This window comes from Gigantopelta aegis, chromosome 4 (genome assembly GCF_016097555.1).
Source record: "Gigantopelta aegis isolate Gae_Host chromosome 4, Gae_host_genome, whole genome shotgun sequence".
In the NCBI taxonomy this organism is placed as follows: Eukaryota; Metazoa; Mollusca; class Gastropoda; order Neomphalida; family Peltospiridae; genus Gigantopelta; species Gigantopelta aegis.
In genome coordinates, this window is record NC_054702.1 from 109,401,581 (window position 1) to 109,414,823 (window position 13,243).

The following is a 13,243-nucleotide window of genomic DNA, read 5'->3' on the forward strand; positions in this document are numbered from 1 at the left end:
CCAAAATTTATAACCAAATAAGTTTCAGAGTGTATTAGATTGATGATGTAAACTACACCAAATCTTTTATTTATTGTTCCATATTTACAAAAAACCACAAATAAACGTCACTGTATACAAGAAAGTCACAAGACATGCTGTCAAAGTTGAAGGTTGTCAAACATGGATTTTACACATTAGAACACTCGTTTAATAGTGTGTGAATCCACCCCTGGCACGAATACACTCGACACATCGTTGCCTCATGCTGTTGATCAGACGTCTGAAGAACTCTTGGGGAATGGCCTGCCACTCTGCCATAAGAAGTTGACCCAGATCATGAAGGTTGGCCGGAGGGACATGGTTATCCCGAACTCTCCTGCCTAATTCGTCCCAGGCGTTCTCTATTGGGGCCAAGTCAGGCAAATATGCTGGCCAATCCATCCTGGCGATACCTTGTTGTCTGAGAAAGTCCGTTACCACCCTGGCGCGGTGGGGTCTGGCATTGTCATCCTGCAGAACTGCCCCGCCGCCAATCTGCTGAAGGCCTGGGAGAACCAACGGCCGGATAATCTCATTCAGATAGCGGATTCCATTCAGATTGCCATCCACCACATAGAGGGGGGTCCTGTGGTGGATAGAGATGCCGCCCCACACCATGACGCTGCCACCACCGAACCGGTGATGTTGTCTAACGTTAACGTCAGCGAAGCGCTCCCCAGGACGTCTGTAGACACGAACTCGACCGTCGTTGAACTGAGACTAAACCTGGACTCATCAGTGAACACCACCCGACCCCACTGAACACGTTGCCACCGCAGATGAAGCGTGCACCAGTGACGTCTGGCCGTTCTGTGACGTGGTACGAGTGGTGGTCGAACAGCCTGGCGACGGCAGCGTAGATTATTGGCTCTCAGACGATTGCGCATGGTTTGATCAGATACTCGAGTTCCAGTCGCAGTCCGCAGATTGTCACGTAATCAGCGTGCAGTGGTTGTGCGTTGACGTAGAGCCATATTGGTGATGTAGCGGTCCTCTCTATTTGTAGTGCTTCGGGGTCTTCCCGAACGTGGACAATTTCGAACAGAATTCGTTGCTTGGTACTGTTGCCACAGTCGGCCAACGACACTCTGACTGACACCAAGTCTCAGAGCAACATTTCTTTGCGTATTGCCATCCTGAAGCCAAGCAATAGCCCTTCCTCGATCTTCGATAGTCAGTTGACGTCGTACCATTGTCGAATTTGGAGTGTGCACCGTACACGAACGCAAGCTCCAAGTATACGGAAATTCAGCATTGGGAACATGGAATACACATGCAAAGCGTGCAAATGAAGCGGTTTGTGAAAAAGCAAGTTATGGGCACTTAGCAGACCTTTCACTTTCGCCCTAATTTACGTGCAAATGTAAGCATGTTTTCGCCATTAGAACTAGTCGACAGTGTCAATGACAGTGAATTTTAATTCATTTATGGGTTGCTTAGACCCACTTTCGTCAAAATGGAACAATACCATGCGTGACATTATGGTCTAGCTAATATAATTGACATTCAGAAAATAATGTCGAAAATATCGTCTGACCCTTAAATTCTTTTGAGTAGTATAGATAGTATAAAATGTTTCAGCTGCCAAATGAAAAAAAGTGGTTGCATATGTGACCAAATCGGCGGCAATGTAGAGGGCTGATTGTAAGACATCTATCTTTGTGGTTTATTTTCTATATACTAATACTATACCCAGTATAAAATATGAATTCATTTCTTCCATTGTAACATTTTTGTGGCTACCATTTGGAATAGTTAAGCACTTATATTAGAAAACCCAGAAGGGTTATCATTTTTATTTAGTCATGTGGTCATGTTTCTGTGTGCAAAATGTAACAGATGTGAACTTTCAGTGTGTGTTTTTTAAATTTTATTTCAGCTTTCTTGTTTAAAATTATTTTTATGAAGTTGATTTGATTTAATTTGAAATGCTGATAAATGACCTTTACTTAGCTGTAGTACAGAAGTTTAAGATTTTGAAAAATCTTTCAGCTTTTGTTTTTAAAACGATATCACATCTCTGTGTAAGTATAAATCAAATAATGCAATTAATTTTTTTTAAATAATTATTTCTTGTCCCCAGAAACATAGGTGATGTCAGGGTTGTAAAAAGAGGAACAGCACTTTTTCAAATTATTAAAAAAACTTTTATAACATTAATTACACATTACAAGACACACATACACAGACATTCTTCCACTAATTATCATAATAATGCAGTTCATTTTATATCTAGCACTAAAGAAAACATACTTTCTAATTAAATTACCTGCATCAAATTAATTTATTGGCATTATTTTATCTTCATCATACATGTATATAAAATATTTATTGCCCAATGAATATTATTCATACAGCTGGAAAAAACCCGATTATTTATTAATTCTTAATAAACCAAACGGAAACCAATACCACAAGCTTACTCAAGCCTACCATAATTTTTTCTCTATTTTATCACTTTACATGAATAGTGCACCACACCGAGAAGTCATAAAATTGGTTTTATCCTGAGCATCTTTGGGTGATAGTCCCAGATGTATGTTTTACGTCCAGGTTTGGATAATTTTTATGGATTGGAGCTCGTAAAAAGTAATTTGCATTTCCAGTTCGACTTGCGATAGTCCCAGTGGGATGCGAGGGAGAGATCTGAGCCAAGTGCACATCGTTAAGACAATATGGCTAATTGCAGACAAGTGTATCTCTGAATGCTTCATTGCGTTCCCCTCTTTCTTACCACCATTTATCACCATCGTGGTTTCCTGACTCGATATAGACAGCTCAGTGTAATCTTTTAGTGTTTAATGACTTACATCTTCCTTGAAGTATTTGCGAACATTTTGAAAACAAGGAATAAATAAATGTTTAATGACATCCCAGCGCAAAAATACATTGGCTTTTGGGTGTACAAAATCTGAAAACAAGTCGTTTAAAATATTTATCATATAAGAAAATTTAGTTTTTGATATTTGGGAATTTATTGCTGTGTCACAATCACAAATTGTATAAAATATAGCAATTCAGTTTTCTTCTGTGTTGTGACTGTTGTGCTGATAACTATTACCTATATAGACAGAGAGATGTGGGACAGTAGTTTACAATTTTTCTGTAGGAAAAGCTCAGTTTATGTGACATCATATTTAATTAATTCAGTGTTTTAATGCTGAAACATCATAATATTCAAGAAAATCTGAAACTATTTTTGAAATAATGTTATGATGGTGTCAATGTATTCATGGCCTGTCAAGTTTAACATCATGCCAGCAGATATGCCAATGTCACAACACTGATCTTAGGCCCATAAAATTGTGTTGTAGAACCATAAAGTGTTGTGAATCGATTCTGAAGAGGTGGGATCATCATCATGAGCCATGCATCATTCTGGTTTATCCTGTCTTTTGTTCTTAGCTTGGCAAACTTGTGCAATTCAATATTGTTAAAAATGTTCCATGAAATGCTATGAGAATGACAATGTATACTAAATAAACCACCCAACTCACTACAGTAGTCTAATGTTGCTGTAATCTAGATGACCAGCAATGCTATGAGAATGACGATGTGTACTAAATGAACCACCCAACTCACTACAGTAGTCTAATGTTGCTGTAATCTAGATGACCAGCAATGCTATGAGAATGACGATGTGTACTAAATGAACCACCCAACTCACTACGACCAGCAATGCTATGAGAATGACGATGTGTACTAAATGAACCACCCAACTCACTACAGTAATCTAATGTTTGCTGCAATCTAGACGACCAGCAATGCTATGAGAATGACGATGTGTACTAAATGAACCACTCAACTCACTACGACCAGCAATGCTATGAGAATGACGATGTGTACTAAATGAACCACCCAACTCACTACGACCAGCAATGCTATGAGAATGACGATGTGTACTAAATGAACCACCCAACTCACTACGACCAGCAATGCTATGAGAATGACGATGTGTACTAAATGAACCACCCAACTCACTACGACCAGCAATGCTATGAGAATGACGATGTGTACTAAATGAACCACCCAACTCACTACAGTAATCTAATGTTTGCTGCAATCTAGACGACCAGCAATGCTATGAGAATGACGATGTGTACTAAATGAACCACCCAACTCACTACGACCAGCAATGCTATGAGAATGACGATGTGTACTAAATGAACCACCCAACTCACTACGACCAGCAATGCTATGAGAATGACGATGTGTACTAAATGAACCACCCAACTCACTACGACCAGCAATGCTATGAGAATGACGATGTGTACTAAATGAACCACCCAACTCACTACGACCAGCAATGCTATGAGAATGACGATGTGTACTAAATGAACCACCCAACTCACTACGACCAGCAATGCTATGAGAATGACGATGTGTACTAAATGAACCACCCAACTCACTACAGTAATCTAATGTTTGCTGCAATCTAGACGACCAGCAATGCTATGAGAATGACGATGTGTACTAAATGAACCACCCAACTCACTACGACCAGCAATGCTATGAGAATGATGATGTGTACTAAATGAACCACCCAACTCACTACGACCAGCAATGCTATGAGAATGACGATGTGTACTAAATGAAACACCCAACTCACTACGACCAGCAATGCTATGAGAATGACGATGTGTACTAAATGAACCACCCAACTCACTACGACCAGCAATGCTATGAGAATGACGATGTGTACTAAATGAACCACCCAACTCACTACAGTAATCTAATGTTTGCTGCAATCTAGACGACCAGCAATGCTATGAGAATGACGATGTGTACTAAATTAACCACCCAACTCACTACGACCAGCAATGCTATGAGAATGACGATGTGTACTAAATGAACGATGTGTACTAAATGAACCACCCAACTCACTACGACCAGCAATGCTATGAGAATGACGATGTGTACTAAATGAACCACCCAACTCACTACGACCAGCAATGCTATGAGAATGACGATGTGTACTAAATGAACCACCCAACTCACTACGACCAGCAATGCTATGAGAATGACGATGTGTACTAAATGAACCACCCAACTCACTACGACCAGCAATGCTATGAGAATGACGATGTGTACTAAATGAACCACCCAACTCACTACAGTAATCTAATGTTTGCTGCAATCTAGACGACCAGCAATGCTATGAGAATGACGATGTGTACTAAATGAACCACCCAACTCACTACGACCAGCAATGCTATGAGAATGATGATGTGTACTAAATGAACCACCCAACTCACTACGACCAGCAATGCTATGAGAATGACGATGTGTACTAAATGAACCACCCAACTCACTACGACCAGCAATGCTATGAGAATGAAGATGTGTACTAAATGAACCACCCAACTCACTACGACCAGCAATGCTATGAGAATGATGATATGTACTAAATGAACCACCCAACTCACTACGACCAGCAATGCTATGAGAATGACGATGTGTACTAAATGAACCACCCAACTCACTACGACCAGCAATGCTATGAGAATGACGATGTGTACTAAATGAACCACCCAACTCACTACAGTAATCTAATGTTTGCTGTAATCTAGACGACCAGCAATGCTATGAGAATGACGATGTGTACTAAATGAACCACCCAACTCACTACGACCAGCAATGCTATGAGAATGACGATGTGTACTAAATGAACCACCCAACTCACTACGACCAGCAATGCTATGAGAATGACGATGTGTACTAAATGAACCACCCAACTCACTACGACCAGCAATGCTATGAGAATGACGATGTGTACTAAATGAACCACCCAACTCACTACAGTAATCTAATGTTTGCTGCAATCTAGACGACCAGCAATGCTATGAGAATGACGATGTGTACTAAATGAACCACCCAACTCACTACGACCAGCACCAGCAATGCTATGAGAATGACGATGTGTACTAAATGAACCACCCAACTCACTACGACCAGCAATGCTATGAGAATGACGATGTGTACTAAATGAACCACCCAACTCACTACGACCAGCAATGCTATGAGAATGACGATGTGTACTAAATGAACCACCCAACTCACTACGACCAGCAATGCTATGAGAATGACGATGTGTACTAAATGAACCACCCAACTCACTACGACCAGCAATGCTATGAGAATGACGATGTGTACTAAATGAACCACCCTAAATGAACTCACTACAGTAATCTAATGTTTGCTGCAATCTAGACGACCAGCAATGCTATGAGAATGACGATGTGTACTAAATGAACCACTCACTACGACTCTACTACGACGACCAGCAATGCTATGAGAATGACGATGTGTACTAAATGAACCACCCAACTCACTACGACCAGCAATGCTATGAGAATGACGATGTGTACTAAATGAACCACCCAACTGTACTACGACCAGCAATGCTATGAGAATGACGATGTGTACTAAATGAACCACCCAACTCACTACGACCAGCAATGCTATGAGAATGACGATGTGTACTAAATGAACCACCCAACTCACTACGACCAGCAATGCTATGAGAATGATGAGAATGACGATGTGTACTAAATGAACCACCCAACTCACTACGACCAGCAATGCTATGAGAATGACGATGTGTACTAAATGAACCACCCAACTCACTACGACCAGCAATGCTATGAGAATGACGATGTGTACTAAATGAACCACCCAACTCACTACGACCAGCAATGCTATGAGAATGACGATGTGTACTAAATGAACCACCCAACTCACTACGACCAGCAATGCTATGAGAATGACGATGTGTACTAAATGAACCACCCAACTCACTACAGTAATCTAATGTTTGCTGTAATCTAGACGACCAGCAATGCTATGAGAATGACGATGTGTACTAAATGAACCACCCAACTCACTACGACCAGCAATGCTATGAGAATGACGATGTGTACTAAATGAACCACCCAACTCACTACGACCAGCAATGCTATGAGAATGACGATGTGTACTAAATGAACCACCCAACTCACTACGACCAGCAATGCTATGAGAATGACGATGTGTACTAAATGAACCACCCAACTCACTACGACCAGCAATGCTATGAGAATGACGATGTGTACTAAATGAACCACCCAACTCACTACGACCAGCAATGCTATGAGAATGACGATGTGTACTAAATGAACCACCCAACTCACTACAGTAATCTAATGTTTGCTGCAATCTAGACGACCAGCAATGCTATGAGAATGACGATGTGTACTAAATGAACCACCCAACTCACTACGACCAGCAATGCTATGAGAATGACGATGTGTACTAAATGAACCACCCAACTCACTACAGTAATCTAATGTTTGCTGCAATCTAGACGACCAGCAATGCTATGAGAATGACGATGTGTACTAAATGAACCACCCAACTCACTACGACCAGCAATGCTATGAGAATGACGATGTGTACTAAATGAACCACCCAACTCACTACGACCAGCAATGCTATGAGAATGACGATGTGTACTAAATGAAACACCCAACTCACTACGACCAGCAATGCTATGAGAATGACGATGTGTACTAAATGAACCACCCAACTCACTACGACCAGCAATGCTATGAGAATGACGATGTGTACTAAATGAACCACCCAACTCACTACAGTAATCTAATGTTTGCTGCAATCTAGACGACCAGCAATGCTATGAGAATGACGATGTGTACTAAATGAACCACCCAACTCACTACGACCAGCAATGCTATGAGAATGACGATGTGTACTAAATGAACCACCCAACTCACTACGACCAGCAATGCTATGAGAATGACGATGTGTACTAAATGAACCACCCAACTCACTACGACCAGCAATGCTATGAGAATGACGATGTGTACTAAATGAACCACCCAACTCACTACGACCAGCAATGCTATGAGAATGACGATGTGTACTAAATGAACCACCCAACTCACTACGACCAGCAATGCTATGAGAATGACGATGTGTACTAAATGAAACACGCAACTCACTACGACCAGCAATGCTATGAGAATGACGATGTGTACTAAATGAACCACCCAACTCACTACGACCAGCAATGCTATGAGAATGACGATGTGTACTAAATGAACCACCCAACTCACTACAGTAATCTAATGTTTGCTGCAATCTAGACGACCAGCAATGCTATGAGAATGACGATGTGTACTAAATGAACCACCCAACTCACTACGACCAGCAATGCTATGAGAATGACGATGTGTACTAAATGAACCACCCAACTCACTACGACCAGCAATGCTATGAGAATGACGATGTGTACTAAATGAACCACCCAACTCACTACGACCAGCAATGCTATGAGAATGACGATGTGTACTAAATGAACCACCCAACTCACTACGACCAGCAATGCTATGAGAATGACGATGTGTACTAAATGAACCACCCAACTCACTACAGTAATCTAATGTTTGCTGCAATCTAGACGACCAGCAATGCTATGAGAATGACGATGTGTACTAAATGAACCACCCAACTCACTACGACCAGCAATGCTATGAGAATGATGATGTGTACTAAATGAACCACCCAACTCACTACGACCAGCAATGCTATGAGAATGACGATGTGTACTAAATGAACCACCCAACTCACTACGACCAGCAATGCTATGAGAATGAAGATGTGTACTAAATGAACCACCCAACTCACTACGACCAGCAATGCTATGAGAATGATGATGTGTACTAAATGAACCACCCAACTCACTACGACCAGCAATGCTATGAGAATGACGATGTGTACTAAATGAACCACCCAACTCACTACAGTAATCTAATGTTTGCTGCAATCTAGACGACCAGCAATGCTATGAGAATGACGATGTGTACTAAATGAACCACCCAACTCACTACGACCAGCAATGCTATGAGAATGACGATGTGTACTAAATGAACCACCCAACTCACTACAGTAATCTAATGTTTGCTGCAATCTAGACGACCAGCAATGCTGTGAGAATGACGATGTGTACTAAATGAACCACCCAACTCACTACGACCAGCAATGCTATGAGAATGACGATGTGTACTAAATGAACCACCCAACTCACTACGACCAGCAATGCTATGAGAATGACGATGTGTACTAAATGAAACACCCAACTCACTACGACCAGCAATGCTATGAGAATGACGATGTGTACTAAATGAACCACCCAACTCACTACGACCAGCAATGCTATGAGAATGACGATGTGTACTAAATGAACCACCCAACTCACTACAGTAATCTAATGTTTGCTGCAATCTAGACGACCAGCAATGCTATGAGAATGACGATGTGTACTAAATTAACCACCCAACTCACTACGACCAGCAATGCTATGAGAATGACGATGTGTACTAAATGAACCACCCAACTCACTACGACCAGCAATGCTATGAGAATGACGATGTGTACTAAATGAACCACCCAACTCACTACGACCAGCAATGCTATGAGAATGACGATGTGTACTAAATGAACCACCCAACTCACTACGACCAGCAATGCTATGAGAATGACGATGTGTACTAAATGAACCACCCAACTCACTACGACCAGCAATGCTATGAGAATGACGATGTGTACTAAATGAAACACGCAACTCACTACGACCAGCAATGCTATGAGAATGAAGATGTGTACTAAATGAACCACCCAACTCACTACGACCAGCAATGCTATGAGAATGACGATGTGTACTAAATGAACCACCCAACTCACTACAGTAATCTAATGTTTGCTGCAATCTAGACGACCAGCAATGCTATGAGAATGACGATGTGTACTAAATGAACCACCCAACTCACTACGACCAGCAATGCTATGAGAATGACGATGTGTACTAAATGAACCACCCAACTCACTACGACCAGCAATGCTATGAGAATGACGATGTGTACTAAATGAACCACCCAACTCACTACGACCAGCAATGCTATGAGAATGACGATGTGTACTAAATGAACCACCCAACTCACTACGACCAGCAATGCTATGAGAATGACGATGTGTACTAAATGAACCACCCAACTCACTACAGTAATCTAAATGTTTGCTGCAATCTAGACGACCAGCAATGCTATGAGAATGACGATGTGTACTAAATGAACCACCCAACTCACTACGACCAGCAATGCTATGAGAATGATGATGTGTACTAAATGAACCACCCAACTCACTACGACCAGCAATGCTATGAGAATGACGATGTGTACTAAATGAACCACCCAACTCACTACGACCAGCAATGCTATGAGAATGAAGATGTGTACTAAATGAACCACCCAACTCACTACGACCAGCAATGCTATGAGAATGATGATGTGTACTAAATGAACCACCCAACTCACTACGACCAGCAATGCTATGAGAATGACGATGTGTACTAAATGAACCACCCAACTCACTACAGTAATCTAATGTTTGCTGCAATCTAGACGACCAGCAATGCTATGAGAATGACGATGTGTACTAAATGAACCACCCAACTCACTACGACCAGCAATGCTATGAGAATGACGATGTGTACTAAATGAACCACCCAACTCACTACAGTAATCTAATGTTTGCTGCAATCTAGACGACCAGCAATGCTATGAGAATGACGATGTGTACTAAATGAACCACCCAACTCACTACAGTAATCTAATGTTTGCTGCAATCTAGACGACCAGCTCATGGAAGTCATCCCATTTGATTTTAGGTCTTGTGCAATATTTCACACATGTATTGTGCAAAAGATAAAAATTATAATACTTACAATAATTATTATTATTATATAACATTTAGTGAAATATCTTAAAATATCTGGGAAATAAAAGTGTTATCAGTCACTATTTCACTCTAAAATGTGTTATTGTCACTATAGAAAGTGTTACCTTCACTGTAAGAAAGCTGGAACTATTTTGCTGCTGGCATTTTGAAAATAAAGGTAAATTGCCAAAAGTTATATAATAAATAGAAAATATGTTTTTTGTCAAATATGATTTATATCTATCTCTTAAAGTTTGCAATCATATCACACTCATCGCACAAGCGCGACTCCTGAGATATGATTGCAAGCTTCACTCGAGATAGAAATCATATTTGTCAAAACACATGAAGTATCCTCTTATGTATTTCAATTCATACCTAACATTATATATCTGATATACCAAATGTAAATCCAGGTCATACCATAGTAGAATCATATAAAACATCGCGCAAACACATGAAAACAATAATTTTTATAATTAATATTAAATGAAACTACAGATTGACTAGGTACTTGTTATTTAATGCTATGTACATTAGATTTCAGTTATTCAGTGTGTAAAAAGTGTTAAACTAATGTAGAATGTTATGTATGGACGGACATGCTGTCTCGTGACATTGAGGTAGCAATGACATGCATGTTGTGCCACAGCTGTGAAAACAGCGTTGTGTGGTAACTGTAAGCACTATTGTAGGTTAGTGGTACACGTAATGACATGTGTTCACACTTCACTGGGCTCGACTCATGGATGTAATGAGCGATGCGTACAGTCTGTGGAATATTTTCCTCGCTAAATTGATTCCTCTGATTCATATTCACATACTATTCCCAGCACGTTGCCATGGTTTCTGCACTGGCATATTCGTGACAATCCATATAGAAAATTTTTCTGTGGAAAAAAAATAAATAAAAATAGTGTATGTTAATTTAATTTTATCCATAGTAGCAAACTTAAAGGTGTATGCCATCATTCATGTGTCAGTATGCATTGTTTAGTATATGTATTTATTTTCTGTAATTTATTCTTAGATAATGTAGTTATTTTCTGTAATTTATTTTTACATAATGCATTTTTATTATCAATTCCCTATATAGAGGATAATAAACATGTTACCAGTTATTATCACATTTATATCCCAAGTGAAATGATTTTTTCACTTTTCATGAGCTATAGCGAGTGACAATTAAATATGAAATCATGAGGGACATAAACTTGACAATAACTGGGACCACATTTATTATCTCTTTATTGCCCTAGATACATATTTCTTTTTGTTACAAAAATAAAACAAAAGAAAAAAATATAGATTTTTAATAGACATATATACTGGAAAAAAAAATGAAACTTCCGATTTGTACATATAGTATTTGTTGTGTTAAAGAATGCATTGTGTAATGAAATTATATAGGTAGTATTAGCCTTGAGCTGTATTATCAGGATTCATGAATTTTATCGATTATTTTTGCATTGTTAATCGTCGACAACGTGAAATTCAATTTGCACGTGCATGCATGGTTCGACATGTCCCGTGTAGTATTCGGTCAATTTGTTTTACTTGTCTTACTGACATTGTTGTCAAGTGAATGAAAACGCTTCAAAATTTGTAAAAAAAATTAAAACGTTTTTTTACATTGTAGCATTTTTAGTATGCCAAGAATACTCAATAATTTATGCGAACAGGTGATTGGCATGCTTGATGCTGGCATGTCGACAGAAGACGTTGCAAGGCATGTTGGGAGTTCTAGTCGAGCGATACGAAATCTTCGCGTAAGATTTCGAACGACAGGAAGCACCAACGACTTGCCACGTCGTGGATGTCCGCATGTTACAACGCATGGTCAAGACCACTATATCATGAACACACATTTGCGCAATTGATTCCAAACTGCCACTGCTACTGCTGCTAACACACGTGGGCTTCATAATAACCAAATCAGTGGGAAAACAGTTTACATGCACGACGTCCTTAAGTCGGATGCATTTTAATGCAACATCATCATCTAAATCGTCTTAATTGGGCACGTGTACACACTTGTTGGATACGGCGACGCTGGAATACCATTCTTTTTTCGGATGAATCCAGATTTTCTTTACAACGTGGTGATGGCAGGGTGCGTGTCTACCGTAGGAGAAATGAACGCAATGCTGACTGTTGTGTTCTTGAATGAGATCGTTTCGGGGGTGGGGGTTGTGTCATGGTCTGGGCAGCCATTGCCCATGGTTATCGTTCACCACTAGTCATCATTGATGGCAATTTAAATGCTCAACGTTACCGCGATGACATTCTCACTCATCATGTCATTCCTCTGTTCCATAACAAAGCCAACATCTCGATTTTTCAGCATGATAATGCCACCTCTCATACAGCTAGAGACAATGTAAATTTTCTTAGGACAAATAACATTGATTTCATTGATGACTGGCCTGCTAAAAGTCCTGATCTCAACCCC

At 40.0% G+C, this 13,243-nt stretch overlaps 1 protein-coding gene across 2 annotated transcripts in view; it reads left to right on the top strand.

Annotated features, from left to right (window-relative positions):
• LOC121371726 (pleckstrin homology domain-containing family H member 2-like) overlaps positions 1-13,243 on the top strand; it is a 179,626-nt gene that overhangs the window by 64,040 nt on the left and 102,343 nt on the right. The gene's annotated exons all lie outside the window — the stretch shown is intronic.